The sequence below is a fragment of the Peromyscus californicus genome, unplaced genomic scaffold (assembly GCF_007827085.1).
Source record: "Peromyscus californicus insignis strain IS unplaced genomic scaffold, ASM782708v3 Scaffold_9__1_contigs__length_137607984, whole genome shotgun sequence".
In the NCBI taxonomy this organism is placed as follows: domain Eukaryota; kingdom Metazoa; phylum Chordata; class Mammalia; order Rodentia; family Cricetidae; genus Peromyscus; species Peromyscus californicus.
Window position 1 is genome coordinate 4971432 of NW_026294617.1, and position 16443 is coordinate 4987874.

At 37.7% G+C, this 16443-nt stretch overlaps 1 protein-coding gene across 5 annotated transcripts in view; it reads right to left on the minus strand.

Annotated features, from left to right (window-relative positions):
* Window positions 1-16443, minus strand: part of Naaladl2 (N-acetylated alpha-linked acidic dipeptidase like 2) — a 1340311-nt gene that overhangs the window by 1055167 nt on the left and 268701 nt on the right. The gene's annotated exons all lie outside the window — the stretch shown is intronic.

Here is a 16443-nt window from a genome sequence, read left to right on the forward strand (position 1 = left end):
TCAAAGGTTGAAGTAGAATTCTGCTCCTCAGAGAGGATGAACAGCAAGTCATTCACCTCTTCTCCTTGTCACATCTCCCTGAAAAGCCCTACCCTGCCCCTCCTTAAAAACCCTTCTCCACCTGGCTCCTCCCTACCACTTTCTGTCAGCTAGTTGCTGATGCAGCCTCCTGACCTCAGGTGAAATTTATTTAATCAAACATATTTTTGCCTCATTAAACAAATGTTGCAGAGCATAAATAAAAGTAACACACCTTAAAATAATATTCTACAACAACCAATCAACAATAAACGTGACCAGCAAGGCGAAATATCCCTAAAAGTACAATAGTGCCAATTATATCTTGGCAGTGTCCAACAGCTGTCTCATGGGACATAAGACCCAATTAATCACGCCTGGTACAGGAAACCAGACCAATTTCCTCTGGTTAGTAAGGTCATGAAATTAGTAAACCTACTATTGCCACCTTCTTCAACTACTACAGTTTCTAAATACATTCTAAATGATTATTCTTATACCCACAGATAAGTGTAGCTTTTGCCCTCTCCTATATGTATATATATTTATATTTATATGTAGTGTATATATAGTATGTGTGTATATGTAGTGTAAGTAAAAGCTGATAGTCCATTTAGTTTTATTCATATGTTTATGTATTAATGAAAGGTCATATTTGGGGAGAATTAATTCACCTCTCAGCTAAGATATATAATATATACAATATTAGCAACTGTGTTTATATATATAAAAGCAGTCGCATATACTATATTATGTATTATATACATTGTAATGTATCATATGTGCTATATATTGTACATTATATATAAATTATTATACATTGTACAATTATATATTGTGTGTCATATATGTATGGGAAAGGGGGACATGGGAGGGATTGGAGAGAGGAAAAGGATTAAAGAAAAGATAAAAAATTATGTAACTATATTACTCATATGTGAAATTTTCAAAAACTTAATTGAATTAAAAACATTAACAATTTTTTTGTAAAGAAGTAGGTGTGCGAAAATGCGTACACAGAACTTGGATGAGTCGAACTGGAACTGACCTAAAATCCTCTTTCCTGCCATCTAGCCTTTATGGTACAAGAAAATTCTTTTCAATCTGCTAAAAGAAGGAAGCAACATTACAATTCTACCCAGCTGCAACATCCATGAACCACAAGAATGAGCAACATGGCAAAATATTAGTAAAGATGAAAGAAGCATCACTGCTGGTGGCAGCCAAAGGCTGCCTAACTGAACATACCAAACTCAACAGGACAGAAATCATGCTTGGTACGAGAAGCTTAGCAAGCTTCCTGGCGCCAGTGAGATCATGGACATTAGAATAGACTATACTAGCCCGACTTCGCTACATGAGCATAATTCTTTAATACATCCTAATCTTATCCTTATGCTCACAGATAATTGTAAACACCACTCCTTATCCGAGCCCTCTCTTTACAGCAAATGGAGACCATCACAGGATACTTAATAGATTGGACACAATTCATAGATCAACAGGTAATGGGAAGCCAGCACCAAAGGATAGATATATATCATAGCTCTTGCAACTAGGGCTCAGAGGACATCAAGGAAGAATGAACAGAGAGATTTTAAGAGCCAGAATAGAAGGAAAGTCTGCTGTGAAACAGTCTTTCCTAGAAATTGATACATAAACAAGGACAAAACAATGGTAAAAATCAACAAACATATTAACGTTGAAGGGGGAAAATTGTGCCACCACTAAACAAAGAACTACAGACAAGTAATGACTAATAGGAGAAGAATTAACTCTCCCAGGAATGAGCCCCCTTATTGGTTGGCCAATGCAGAGTGTCAGTCCTGAATCCATATACACATAGGCAACAAAACAGACTTATCAAGTTGCAAGTATATTTTTGGGCACAGATATGTGTGACTGTGTGTGAGATTGCATATTATTGTTTCAAATATATTTGAAAAAGAGACTTTAAAGTTAAGAGTGTGATCAACTAGGAGTAGTCAGAGTGAGGAAAGAAAGAAGGGGAAAGTGATGGAATTCTACTTCAAATAAAAACATATTTAAAAATATTTAGATTTGATTTGAACCATTTAGTAATCTTCACAGATGGATTCTGAGATTCAGCCTTCTTACAGGAGAATTTTCTAAACTTAATAGAAGGATGATGCAATGCTGTCATTATTCTTAGCACGCATGAGTATGCATATGCAAATAATATTGATTTATGATGGCCCACAAGTTCAGTTTCCTATGTTAATGAAAGGTAAATGAATATTGTGTAAATAAGAGTGAAAAACTCCTAATTAAAACAGTTAATTACTAGAAGTGAAAAACATGGTTTGGTTTCATGGTATGATACTGAAAGGGTGAACACCTGCTGGGCCAGTCATGGATTTCCTTCTCCATTGGTTTCTCTAAAGACTTGTGGTCAAGTGAGCAACCAAGATTCTAGTGCCATGAGACTAACGATTAAATGAGAAATGGAGAAGCTGCTGCTGTGTTAGCGAGAGATTAGATGCCTACCTGCAGGGGACATTCTAAGAAGGTCCGCTCAACACCGTTGGTAGTCTACAAATATTAGAGAAATGAATGGGTCCCTTCAATGTATGCTAAAACTAAATTTAGCCATTAAATTTGTATGCTTTGAAAAGTCAGATTCTAGGTCTCTCTACAATAAAATCTTAACGGGTGGATGCAAGAACCTTCATTTTGTTTAGAATTTAATGCCCTTGTGTGTGTGATGTGTTTGGTGAGAGAGCACACATGCCAGAACATGTTTGGAGGCCAGAGTACAATTGAGTGAGTCAATTCTCTCCTTCCATTTTCTGATGATTACAGGGATGGAACTCCGGTTCTCAGATGTGCATAACAATTGATTTACTCTTGGAGTCACCTTGCAAGTCCCAGGGTCTTCATTTTTAATTAAAATTCCCCGAGTGACTTAAAGTGTGTAATTCTAAGGAACACAGAAAGTGAAATAATCCTTCCCACTTACAGTATTTAATCCACTATTATTCATAACAGATTAGAAGTGATTTCTAGTATGTTTGGGACAAAATTAGGCCTATAATTCCATCAAAACTATCACATAAATACTGTCCTAAGTTCTTCAAATTCATGAGATCAAAAGCAATGACAAGTAAAATATAATCAATAATTATTAGTTAAATCTTTATTATACTCAATAACTAAATCTAGTATACAAATACTTCTACCACTAGGGAATGATGTGCACACAGTATGATTTTTAAATATTTTTATAGTGTTTCAAGATCAACTACCTTCTACTGTCATAGTCAATCACTAATAAAATGGTAATAGTCTGCTATTAAAAAGCAAAATGTATAAATATGAACTCTACCATATTAGTATAACAACATTTATTTACTCTAATACTCAAAAGAGCTCAGTGTTTTAAAGGGTTAACTAAGAATTACCTAATTACCTCTCACATACTCTAATTTAGTACATAAAAGCACACAGTTGTAGCCAGCTCATAGCATCTATAAAACAAGCATTACAAATCAGAGCCTGGCCTGCAGCCTGGAGGAAGTGAATGTCAAATGATGCTCAATTAAATATAAGTAAGTGACTCACCATTTATTTAAGTTTTTCCTATTTCAGTCTCATAAGCAGTATCTACTCCTTCATAATCAGTTTTAGGGCCACAAGGTATGCATCCAGGCTTAGAAAAGGGAGCCGTGGAGAAAGAGTCCATCTTGAAAAGAAATAATCTCAAAGCGAGGCTCATTTATCTGTTTAAGTATCATTTGTTTAATGGAGCATATTCTACCATTCCAAACTTACAAACAACATAGATATTACCAAGTGATTAGATATTTAAACAATAAGCACACATGCCAAACAAATATGCTTCCAAATGTCTATTATAAGCAATAACTCACACTAATTAGTTATCCTCATCCCTTACCTACTTTCTGACTTGTGAATCACATCAATTTCTTTTAAATAGAAGCCTTCTGATATTAGGCAATTGACATAAGCCACAACTAAACCCTGAACACTATTATCATTCTCCCATGAAATTTTTATTATGATCACACTTTATAGAAGAGGTGGCAAGTTTTGTCAACATATACAGATCTGTGTCTGCAAAACATTAAATCTGAGGACATGGAAGAATGGGTAGACTACAGTTTAATGCTGTAGACATCTTTATTTCAGTTACAGTCTACATTTTTTACAAAAATGAAACAAAGAAAGAAATGATCCAAAGAAGGTTGAGTTCAGAAAAACATGTAAATAAATATCAGTAAGCACATACTAAATGTTAACTGAAGAGCCCTTTCCCAGAACTCTCAGGACAGAAAATTTAAACACAATTGCCTGGCACATACTATAGATTATATATGGAAAAGCAGAAGGCTATATCCAGATTTTGGGTACACTAACCACATTGGGCTCTCCAGCTATGTTCTGACATCCAACAAGAATAAATGTCTTACAAATTGAATGTAAATGTTTGTTACAGGAGGCATGAAATCAAACCCAAGAACAGTCCAGGGAACAAAATACAGTTGAGCCTCTCCCACAGGCTCCAGGCATTGTTCACCATACACCATGCTTTTGACTCTGTTCCAACAAACAGGAGATAGGTTCAGAAAGATGAGTTAACTTAATCAAGGCTATGCAATTATAAGGAGGTAAATCAGTAAATACAAAGCTCAACTAACCACTCTCAGCCAATTGCAGGCAAATTAGAAGACAGTAACTCTCTCCTGCTGCTTCTATATGCACACAAAGATACACACACACACACACACACACACACACACACAAACACACTTTTTCTTTTCACTTCCACAGAACACATTTTCTCTGGCTATTATACAGAATATCCTTTGCAGTTTTTTTGAGAAAAGTTTTCAGAAAGGCACTGAATTTATAACAAATGTATACATGAATTAATAAGATTAAAAGATATCTAGTATCTATTCAATACAGTCAAATTTACCTCTAGAATGTCACAAATGACAGGAGGCTAAACTCCTTTCTCTCGAATCATTAAATTCATTTTTTTGTGTCTTTTATTTTCAAAGCAAGCTACTCACATGTCTTTAAAACTTAAAGGCAGAAATAAAAGTAATTTTGGTTAAATTTATAGTATTATACTTGTATGTACCAATGGATTCTATGAATAATATTTGTTAATTTTTAGTTTTTTAAAGAACTTTATCAAAAAAAAAACTGTATTTCCATGCTTCAATCATAGTCAAGAAGAGTTAAGAAAATTTTGGAAATTTTTTATTTCCTTGGAATAAAGAGTGTGAAATGTTATAATGGAAATTGAACTATTCTGGATGTCTCATAAAATTTTAAGGTGTCCTAAAACCAAACCAGATGAGCATGTGTGTGGAGGAGCAAAGCTTTCCTGGAATGGTGGAAGAACAAGAGATTTATCTTTCCAGGGGATGTAATTGGAGAAAGTAGTAGAGCGAATTAAAAATCAACCAGAAGGATGTCATAAGAAGAAAATGCTGACCTCACTTCTTAGCCCACTTTACCCAACTCATTGCTATGTCCCAGCCTCCAACTTGGGTGGACACCCTCTGTTCAACCACAGACCATGACTACTAGAAGACCAGGTAGCCTGCTCATGGACCTTCTCCATTCTCTCTGTTCCCCCACCCAATCCTCAGGGAAGTCCGTAGAGCTGAAACAGAACACCAGCTGAAACCTCCTCATCCACCCCATTCAACCTTCTGTGGATACCACATACCATCACCTCCTGACCTCCCCCCACACACACACTCTTCACTGCATCCCAGCCTCCAACACCAATATGCACTACCCATGAACACACCAGATGAGTAGGCCAGTAAGATAGGCAACACACAATGAACATACTCTGAAAACCCGTAGAGGAAAGAGAAACAAGGAACAAAACACCCACTCAATAAAGACAAACCCAGAAATCAGCACCTAGACCTATAATCACCCCAAACCCAGTGTGAGAACACAATCAATAACTGCCAGGGCAATGTCTCCACTAGAGCCTAGTTACCATACCATAGCACTCTCTGAATACTCCAACCTAACTGAAACATACACACACACACACACACACACACACACACACACACACACACACACACACACAAAACCCTTAAAACCAACTGTATAAGGATGATATAGGTCCTTTAAGAGGAAATGAATAAACCCCTCACAGAAAGCCAGGAAAACACAAACAAACAAATGGAAGAAATGAATAAATTCCTTAAAGAAAGTCAAGAAAAACCAAACAGTTGAAGGAAATGAATAAAGCTGTTCAAAATCTTGAAGTGGAAATAGAAGCAATAAAGGAAACACAAGTTGAGAGAATTCTGGAATGGAAAATGTAAAGAATTTGAATGGAAATATAGAGGCAAGCTTTACTAACAGAATACAACAGAAGGAAGAGAAAAATCTCAGGAATTGAAGATATATTAAAAGAAATGGATAGATTAGACAAAGTAAATGTTAAATCTGAAAAATTCCTGACATAGAACATCCAGGAAATCAGGGACATGAAAAATCCAAATCTAAGAATAATAGCAATAGAAGGAGAGGAATCCCAGCTTGAAGTCCCAGAAAATATTTTTAACAAAATCAGAATAAAATTTTCCTAACCTAAAGAAGGACATGACTATAAAGGTAAAGAAGCATATAGACCACCAAATAGATTAGGCCTGAAAAGGAAGTCACCTCATCAAATAATAATCAAACATTGAACATACAAAACAAATAAGGAGTATTAAAATCTGCAAGGGAAAAAGACCAAGAAACATATAAAGGCAGAGCTATTTAGAATTATGCATGGTTTATTAGAGACTCTAAAAGCCAGCGAGTCTGGAGAGAGGTGCTATAGACTAAAAGAGACCACAGATGCCAATCCAGATTACTATAACCAGCATAACTTTCAATTATCATAAATGGAGAAAATATGATATTCCATTATAGAATCAAATTTAAATGATATGTGTCTACAAATCCAGCCATACATGAGGTGCAAGAAGGAAAACTCCAACCCAAGGAGGTTAACAATACTCATAAAAAAACAGGAAATAAATAATCTCACACACACACACACACACACACACACACACACACACACACACACACACACAATCACTACCACCACCACCACCACCAATAACAAAATAAGAAGAATTAAAAATCATTGGTCATTGATATCTCTCAATATCAGTGGTCTCAATTCCCCAATAAAAAGACATAGGCTACCAGAAGGGATGTGAAAACAGGGTCTACCTTTCTGATGCATATAAGAATCACACCCCAGCATCAAAGGTAGACATTACCTCAGGACAAAGGGTTGGAAAAAGATATTCCAAACAAATGGACCCTAGAAGAAAGCTGGTGTAGTCATTTTAATATCTAACAAAATAGTCTTCAAAACAAAACTAATAAAAATAGATAGAGGGATAAAAGAGTTTGAGAAAGAAAAAAAAATGGGGAAAGATACTACATATCATACACATCAAAGGAAAAATTCACCAACATAAAATCCACCAACATGACATTTAAATTCTAAACATTTATGCTCAAAACACAATGGCATCCACTTTTGTAAAAGAACTACTATTACAGCTTAAATCACATAATGACCTTCAGACCACCCTGATAGTTGGAGACTTCAATATCCCATTCTCACCAAAGGACATTCAGATTAAAAACTAAACAGAGAAATACTAGCGCTAACAGTTGTTATAAACCAAAAGGACCTAAAAGATATTTACAGAATATTTCACTGAAACACAAAATGATATGCCTTCTTCTCAGCATCTCATGGAACCTTTTCCAAAATTGACCACATACTTGGACACAAAGCAAGTCTCAACAGATAAAAGAAAATTGGAATAACTCCCTGCATCCTGTTATAGCACCATGAATTCAAGCTGGACTTAAACAACAACAGAAAGCCTACACACTCATTGAACCTTAACTCTACTAAATGAATACTGAGTCAAGACAGAAATAAAGAAAGAAATGAAAGACTTACTAGAATTCAATAAAAATGAATACACAGCATACCCAAACTTAAGGGACACAATGAAAGTGGTGCTAAGAAGAAAGTACATAAACTAAGTGCCTATATTTAAAAAAAAAAATTGCAGTGATCTCTTACTAGCATCTTAACAGTACACCTAAAAGCTCTAGAAGTAAAAGAAGTAAACACACCCAAGAGGAGTACACTGAAAGAAATAATCCAAACGAGGGCTGATACCAATGCAACAGAAACAAAGAGAACAATACAAAGAATCAGTGAAACAAAGAACTTGCTCACTGAGAAAATCAAAAGACAGACAAATTCTACCCAAACTTACTGTAAGATAGAGAGAAGATATCCAAATTAATAAACTCAGAAATGAAAGGGGGATATAATAAATGATACCATGGAAATCCAGAGAAGCCTAAGGACATATTTTAAAAAACTTTAGTCCACCAAATTGAAAAATCTGAAAGAAATGCATAATTTTCTTGACTGATACCACTTACCAAAGTTAAATCAAGATCAGAAAAACAATTTAAATAAACCTATAACCCCCTCCAATGAAACAGAAGCAATCATTAAAATCTCTCTCAAAAAAAAAAAAGTCCAGGACCAAATGGTTTTAGTACAGAATTCTACCAGTTTCAAAGAGCTAATACCAATTCTTCTCAAATTATTCCAAAAAATAGAAACAGAAGGAACATTGCCAAATTCATTTTATGTGATCACTGTTACCCTGATACCCAAACCACAAAAAGATTCAACAAAGAAAGGATATCAGAACATTTTCCCTTATGAACATGGATGTAAAAATACTCAGTAAAATGCTTGCAAACCAAACTCAACACATCAAAAAGATCATCCACCATGTTTAAGTAGGCTTCATCCCAGAGATGCAAGGATGGTTCACATATGAAAATATGTCAATGTAATCCACCATATAAAGAAGCTGAAAGAAAAAAAAATATGATCATCTCATTAGATGCCAGAAAGCTTTTCACAATATTCAACACCCCAACTTTATAAAAGTCCTGGAGAGATTAGAGATAAAAGGGACATATCTAAAACATAAAGGCAATTTTGTTTTGCCATGTTTAGATGTTCTCTCTTGGAGACATTTTCCTTTCTGATAGGAGATTGAGTGGGAGTGGATCTGGACACAAAGGAGGTAGGAGGAGAGCTGGGAGAGGAAACTGATCAGGATCTATTGTATGAGAGAAGAATCTATGTATAAAGATGATGATAATAATGATGTTGTTGATGAAGAAGAAGGAGGAGGAGGAGGAGGAAGAGGAGGAGGAGGAGAAGGAGGAGGGAAGGGAGTCCACCATGGGCCTCTTAGACAACTGCCCTCTTGCTGAACCCTGGAATTAGATACACCATTTACTCAGGCCATTTTTCAGCACTATTTATGGAGCTGGACTCAGAACATAATGGAAATGGAGACTGAAAAACACAAGGCTATCCTGAGGGAGAGCTAACCTGTTTCTACCCAAGTAACAAATGCATGTAGACAGGTCAGTGATCAGGGTATCACACCTATCAGCTCATGAGTGGGGATTTGAAGAAAGAAGACCTTTGGTAAAAGGCCCACCTAGGCTAGCTGATGAGGGCCTATTCCAGTGGTCCTCTAATCTCAACCCTCTTCATAGGTGATCTACTGCTCTGATACCCTCAGGAGTCGAATGTCTTCTGCTGGCACAGGAAATGTGACAGAACACTCCTCAGCTTATATGTACTTTTTTTTTTTCCAGTGAGAATTCTGCTGTGATAAGCCCCACTCAACACCTTCACAAGGATTTTACTCAGTCATGGGGTCATCTGGTGGGGATGCCAATCACCAGCCAAACCTCCCTCATTGGCCACTTTCTGTTCAGTATTATAAAGTTCAAGGTCTTTGCTGCTTTTCTCTCCCCTGCTGCTTCTCATTTTTAACTGCATTAGAAATAAACCTGAATTTCCTGGAGGGGCTTATTTATTAACACAGGATCTAAGCAGTCTTGTTCATGTGTTGATTCCAGAAGGAAGCATGTTTATTAGAATAATGCTAAATATAAAAACAATGTCACATTCCAAATGGCTTTGTGTAAAAAATGTGTATTTTTATCATCTGCTAAACATCATCTGACACAATCTTTCTCATAGCTGTTTCCTTATTAATGGGAAGAGCTACACTTTCTTATAATTTGTGTCTGAAGTATAGCATGTCTCACTTAAATGTTATTGATTTACAATCATTAATTCTAATGTTGCTAGAGGGCAAGTATTTTGTTTTATTATTAAAAACAATACCAATAAGTGAAAATAAAAGTCTTACTCAAAATGACATATTCTGTTTAGTTAAATATTTAATAATCATTTAAATTCAACAACAGTCTGCCTAAGTTGAAAATATTGAATTGAGTCCTGTAAAAATCGTCTTAAAGTCAAGCACTGGAAACACACTCTGTGCACTTCATTTCATTTATAGTCTCTAAGAACTATTATCATTTTTAATAAACTTGTATCTGGGATTTGAAGCCAAATACTTCCACTCAAAAGGCAAGAATTTATTATCCAGAAGACACCCAAAGAGGCACTAAAATGTATTCCCTGTTGATGAGTTCCAAATGAATTGTAAAAACTGTATTTTATTAATCTGGTCACAATTAAAGAGCAGCAGCTGCCTTGTCTGCAGCCCCAATGCTCAGTTTGGTAAGGATTTCTTTTTCCATTTCAACACTGCTGATCAACAAGGCTCTGATGGTTGAGCTCCCAAGGCAAATGTGGTGCTGTGCTTTACAGAACAGAGGAACCGGTGTAAATTTAAATAAACAATAATGCAGATTCAAAAACTACTCTCATATCTAAAAGTCTATCTTGACTTTCCTCTTTGCAGTTTTTATGTACAATTGCATGTGGCATGCTAACCTGCATATGTGTCTGTGTTTTGCCAACATACACAGACATATATAATTCATGCATGTCTTCACTTTAAAAAATAAATATATTGAACTCTACTTTCATTAAATATAATAAACCAATAGCTGCCTTCAGAGAATAACAATAAATTACATTGTAAAGGTTACTTTAATAAAAGTATAAAAGAAGGGATCCTCTGGAATCCTTTGTTTAAAGTAAAATGAAAACTGCATTCTTGTTTCATAAAGCAAATTACTTCTTGAAATTTTTAATAAGATTACTGTCACACTCAGTCAGGGTTCCTGACAGCATATATTAGCTTACCACTCTGTTATCTAACTGTAATATTGCTTGAAAGTCTTCAAATTCAGGCTTCTCTTGATACTTTCACAAGTTTGTTTGAGGTTAAAATGAAAAGAAAAAGAATCAGCAGTTGTATTTATCACAAGCACATTAAACCCATATTAGGCAATAAACTTATTGCATACTCTTGTTCTTCCTCATTAGCCCTTTCGACACCTTGGTTGTTAGCAGGGCACTTACACAACATGCAGCAGAAGAACTCACGCTCAGCAGCACAGGGCTAAAGTGACAAAATGGTTTGTAAAGCATTAATAGTAATAAACTCATTTCTTGAAAACAACAACTGCTTAATGCATGAGGGTATTTATAAATAAAGTTTCTGACACAAATATTAACATGAAAGTGTAAAGAGATAGATGATGTTTCAAGAGAAAGCTGATTCACACCATGGCCTGTTAATGTCAATTAGTATCACCAGCATGAGACTTGGTAGGAATGTTAACCCCTAACATCCTAAAGTATGGGGATATTTTCAAATATATTTTAAACATTTTAATCAAATTGCTTTTCTTTGCAGAGAGTGTAGGATATAGTGGGTTCTGGAAGGAGTTGTAGGGGAAGCAGGGTGGTGATGGAGGATACGATCTGAGTACATTCTGCTCACGTAAAAAATTACTAAATACTTATTTCTTCTGATTTCTTTTCTTTCAAAACTTTCATAATTCTTTGTGGATTTTGCATCATGTATTCCAATCCCACTTATCTCCCCTACCCTTGAATCTGCCCTCTGCCCTTGCAATCAAATTTAAAAGAAAACAAAATCAAATTTAAAAGAAAAACAAAAAACCAAATAAAACAAAAAGAGAAGAATCTTGTCCTGGAAGCTGTTGTGTGGCTCATTCAGTTTAGCCTTTAGTCCATTCATTTTCACTTGCAAGTGTTCATTGCCATGAGAGTCATTGGTCTGGCTTAAGGTCTTTTGCTTCTGCTACACCAAAGATAATGGGCTCTCCCTGGGGCTCCTCTTGGATATTCTGTTGTCCTGTGTCATGGAGATCCTGCTGTTTGGATCTTAGGTCCATCCCCTTCACATGCTCCAACAGTTCATAAATGGGGTGGATGTTGGGGTGGGCCAACTCATAGCCCTTATTCTGGGCCCGGGGGGTAGCTGCATTGGTCAGCCTAAGCCCAACAAGTTTCCCTCATCACCACTACCTAGATGAGTTCTCCTGCACTGCCTTAGCTAGCTCACTCAACGCAGCGTGCCGCATGGAGTCGGGCCAGCTCTCCCGCTCTCAGGTCCTCAGATCTGGGTCACGCACACTCCTATCCCCAGGGCCAGCTCTACTATTTGTGCAGGGTCCTCTCTCCTTATTGCTGTAGGAGGAGTATTGGAAGGGGGATCAGCTTTCTTGCTCTCGTGCCTTCAGGGCTGGCTCACCTGTGCCCCCGACAACAGGGTCATCTCTAATATGCTGCCCAAGTGGGGTGCAGGCCCCACTCTCACGTATGCCGTATCTGGTGATGGGTAGGCTAGTTCTCTCAATCTTGTGACCCCCTGGGCCAGCTCTCTTGCCTGCCACAGATAGCTAGGGGCAGAGCGGGGCATTTCACCCGTGCCACTGCATTGCAGACAAGGCAGGGTGGTCAGCTCTGTTGTTTTCACACCCTCAGGGCTGGCTCCCCTGCTCCCCTGACAACAGTTTCAGCTCTAGTGTTCTGTCCAGGTGAATTGCATGCCTGTGTTAGTGGGTGGGGCTATCTTTCTGAGTATGGAGGCCAACTCTCCCCTGTGAGGTGGCCCAGCTCTCCTACTGCATTATCCAGCCAGGGGCAGGTCCAGCTATCTCAGGGCCAATAAAGAGTGGGCTCAGCACAGCATGGTTCCAATGACCCCTTATGCTAACAAGGACATCATCATAGAACCCAGCTTCAGCAGGACCATGGACCCAGACATGGCCCTCAGCAGCAGCTCGGGTCCGGATATCATCACGGACCCATTGGCAGCACAGGCCACCCAGATCAGTATGGCCCTGGTGACAGCATGGCCACCGGGCAGCAACGTGGTCTCAGATGGCTGACCAGACCTGGGTCATCTGCACGGCCAATAATGTTAATAGAATCCGTGTACATCGATTCAGATCCTGGCAGTGGTGGGGCCATGGACTCAGTCATGGCCCTCAGCAGCAGCCCTGCCTGGCCCAGACAACACCATGGTCCTAGGTGACAGTGTAGGTCACTCAGATCAACATGCCTATGGCTACATGGCCCTCAGACACCCTCATGACCGTATGTTGTGACCTAGATCCCAGGCATCTGTGTGGTCCTTGGTGGCAACATGGGCCACAGACATCAATATAGACCCCAGCTGTGGTAGGACCATGGACCCAGACATGGTCTTTGGTAGCAGCCTGGGTCCAGACATCACCATGATCCCAGGTAGCCACTCGGATTGGCATGGTCCCTGTGGCAGCATGGCCCTCAGACGCCAGTATGACCACAGGTAGTGGCCCAGATCCCTGGCATCAGCATGGCCTTCGAAGGTCTTCGCTGTGGACATCAACACAGACCCTGGCTGCAGCAGGGCCACATAGAATTGCTTTTAATAAATGGCATTATGTTATATAAAATGGTGCATGCTGGGGGTAGATTAGCTTTTTGAATGACTCAAGTAGTCATGTGTGGTCATACCTTACACATTGACACCAGAAGATCTCAGGTTCATGTGATTGTTTCTATCTAGCTCTAAGAACAACCAGAACCACAGTAGAAAAAGCTGCTGGTTTTGTAAGCAATTGCCAACATCAATGCCAGTTTTGGCTCACTCAATCCTGCTACCTTCATCTGCTGACTTCTGTAACAACAATTACCCCAAAAATGACATTTGTTTAAAAAAACCACTTGCTTCCAATACTAATTTTTGTGATAACAACAACTTCCCCTAGTACTATGACTGATATATTACTGAAATTCCACAGACTTTGGGGAAAGACATCTTGGAACTTGGAGTATTGAACTTAGCGTCCTGGGAATATCATTTAAACTGTTTAACCTCTGAATGTCTGGAACTTTTGTTTCACAGAAAAAATATCAGAAATCTCATGACAGTCCTTTCCTTTGCATCATGGAAGATGGCTGCTCTTCCTAATAATCCCATACCTGCATTGTGTCATCAGTGCCCTCTCAGAGACCAAACTTCTGTGTCAATTACTCAGTGGAGATAGGGACATGTGGTTCACTGGTTCTGTAATATGGAGTACTACAGGAGACTATAACTCTTAGATGCAATACTACACAGACAATAGCTATCTAAGGCATTCTGCCAAACTGAGAATACAGCTCCTTTGGTGGCATGCTATGGAGAATGTGTTCTAGAATTCTGAGAGAATACATCCTAGACATCCTTTTTCATGGTTTTCTGAAAGCACACATTTAGTTTACTAAACTGAAAGATTAAATGGCTAATCTTTATCACATCTTCTAATTAAGATGCCCTTCTTAGGAAATAGCACACTGTTAGGTGCCTACCAAGTCCACTTTCTTATTCCTCTCTCCTATTTGCAGTCCACGGCACTATTTTCACACTTCAGCAGATGAACCAAAAGCCTCTGGTGCATCAAACCAATATCAACTATCCTGAATTAATTACTTCCTTCAATCTCAGCTCAGTAATGAGTCTCCCTGGACACCAGCAAGATTAGACAAATAAATAAATAAATTAAGGAGTCGCCAGCAATGCAGAAAGAAGGCACGAAATAAGCCATTTTGCTCTCTGCCTCTTTATGCTGTTAAACATTTCTGATTAGTTAGTATTCAGGAGCAAGGCTCACTTCTAAGAATGATCTTTCTTTCAAACAGTTCAAGTTTTCAGACCATTGAGGGAGAAAAGCTATTCTCAACTCTTATATTGCAGAGCAAAAGCACTACAGTGCTATTTTTATGAAAACAAATTCTAAATCCTCAGCTTCCTTTTATGTTGAGAATATTAATACATGCAAAATATGTATGGAGATCCCAACATTTAATCTGCTAACATTCCAGTACAGATCGGTCTTGTGTAGCAGCTGCTAAATTGTGTTTGCCATTTTATTTTTTCATTTTGTATTGTTTTGGTTTGCTTTGTTTTTGAGTCAGTGTGCTACTGATTATCCATGCTGGTTTGGAATAACATAATCCTCCTGTCTCAGACTCCCAGCTGCTGAATATCCTGTGTAAGGATAGCACCTTCTTAGCACACTGATTTTTAAATTCTTCTGCTCATCAGAATCATTTCTGTAGATAGTAATTATATATAAGCCAGGCATCTATTTTTTTTCCACTAGAAAATGTTTTGGTATGGCTCACCCTAAACCAAATACTTATAAGAAAAAAGCACCAAATTAAAAAAAATTCCAGGGAGTGGTCCATTATAAGTCATCAATCCATTGGTATTAGTATAATGTAATGAAAATGTGTGTCTATATTTTCTTTTAACAGCTATAAGTTTATATTACAGCAATCGAGAAATATAACACAAATGTGGATTTCCCTTGTAACAGGGACTGTTAATTTTTGAACTTTCTATTTGTTATATCATTCTATTTAAGCTATGTATGTAAAGGCCTTCTTTCTTACAGAATATGAAAACTATCTCAGTCAGAAAGAAGCTGAGCAAACACACACGTGGTGGTAGCTCTCCTTAGCAGGCCAGGCAATTACATGGCTGGTGTGGATGACTAACCAGGCACGGGGTTCTAGCTAACGGATCTTCGTAAGAGAAGGCGAACTTTCAAATGGTAAATATTCAATATGATGAAATAAATGATGTGATGGGACGAAAGAATAATGCTAAGAAAACCTGCAGCGTACGTAAGGCGCATGCAAATGAAAATTCAAACTAGACTGCTTTAGCAATCAAAGGAAAGGAAACAGTGAGTCACACCATTCTTCCCCTTCCCCAGTACAACAAAGAAGCTGGCTTAAGAAAAATCCCTGATTTGCAAATGGTATCTAGAAAACTGCTGTCCACATGTTCTCATGGAGATGCCTATGTGAGATAAAATCCTCCAATCTCCTATCCCAAGTTCAATTCCAGACTCAACACAAGCCTTGTGAATCTCTCTCTTCTACTTTATAATAACCATCATTAACACACTGGGAAGGGGCAAAACAGTGAAACACCAAAATGCTCGATTTATACATAGTGATTCTTGAAACTTTTTTTTTGTTTGTTTGTTTTGTTTTTG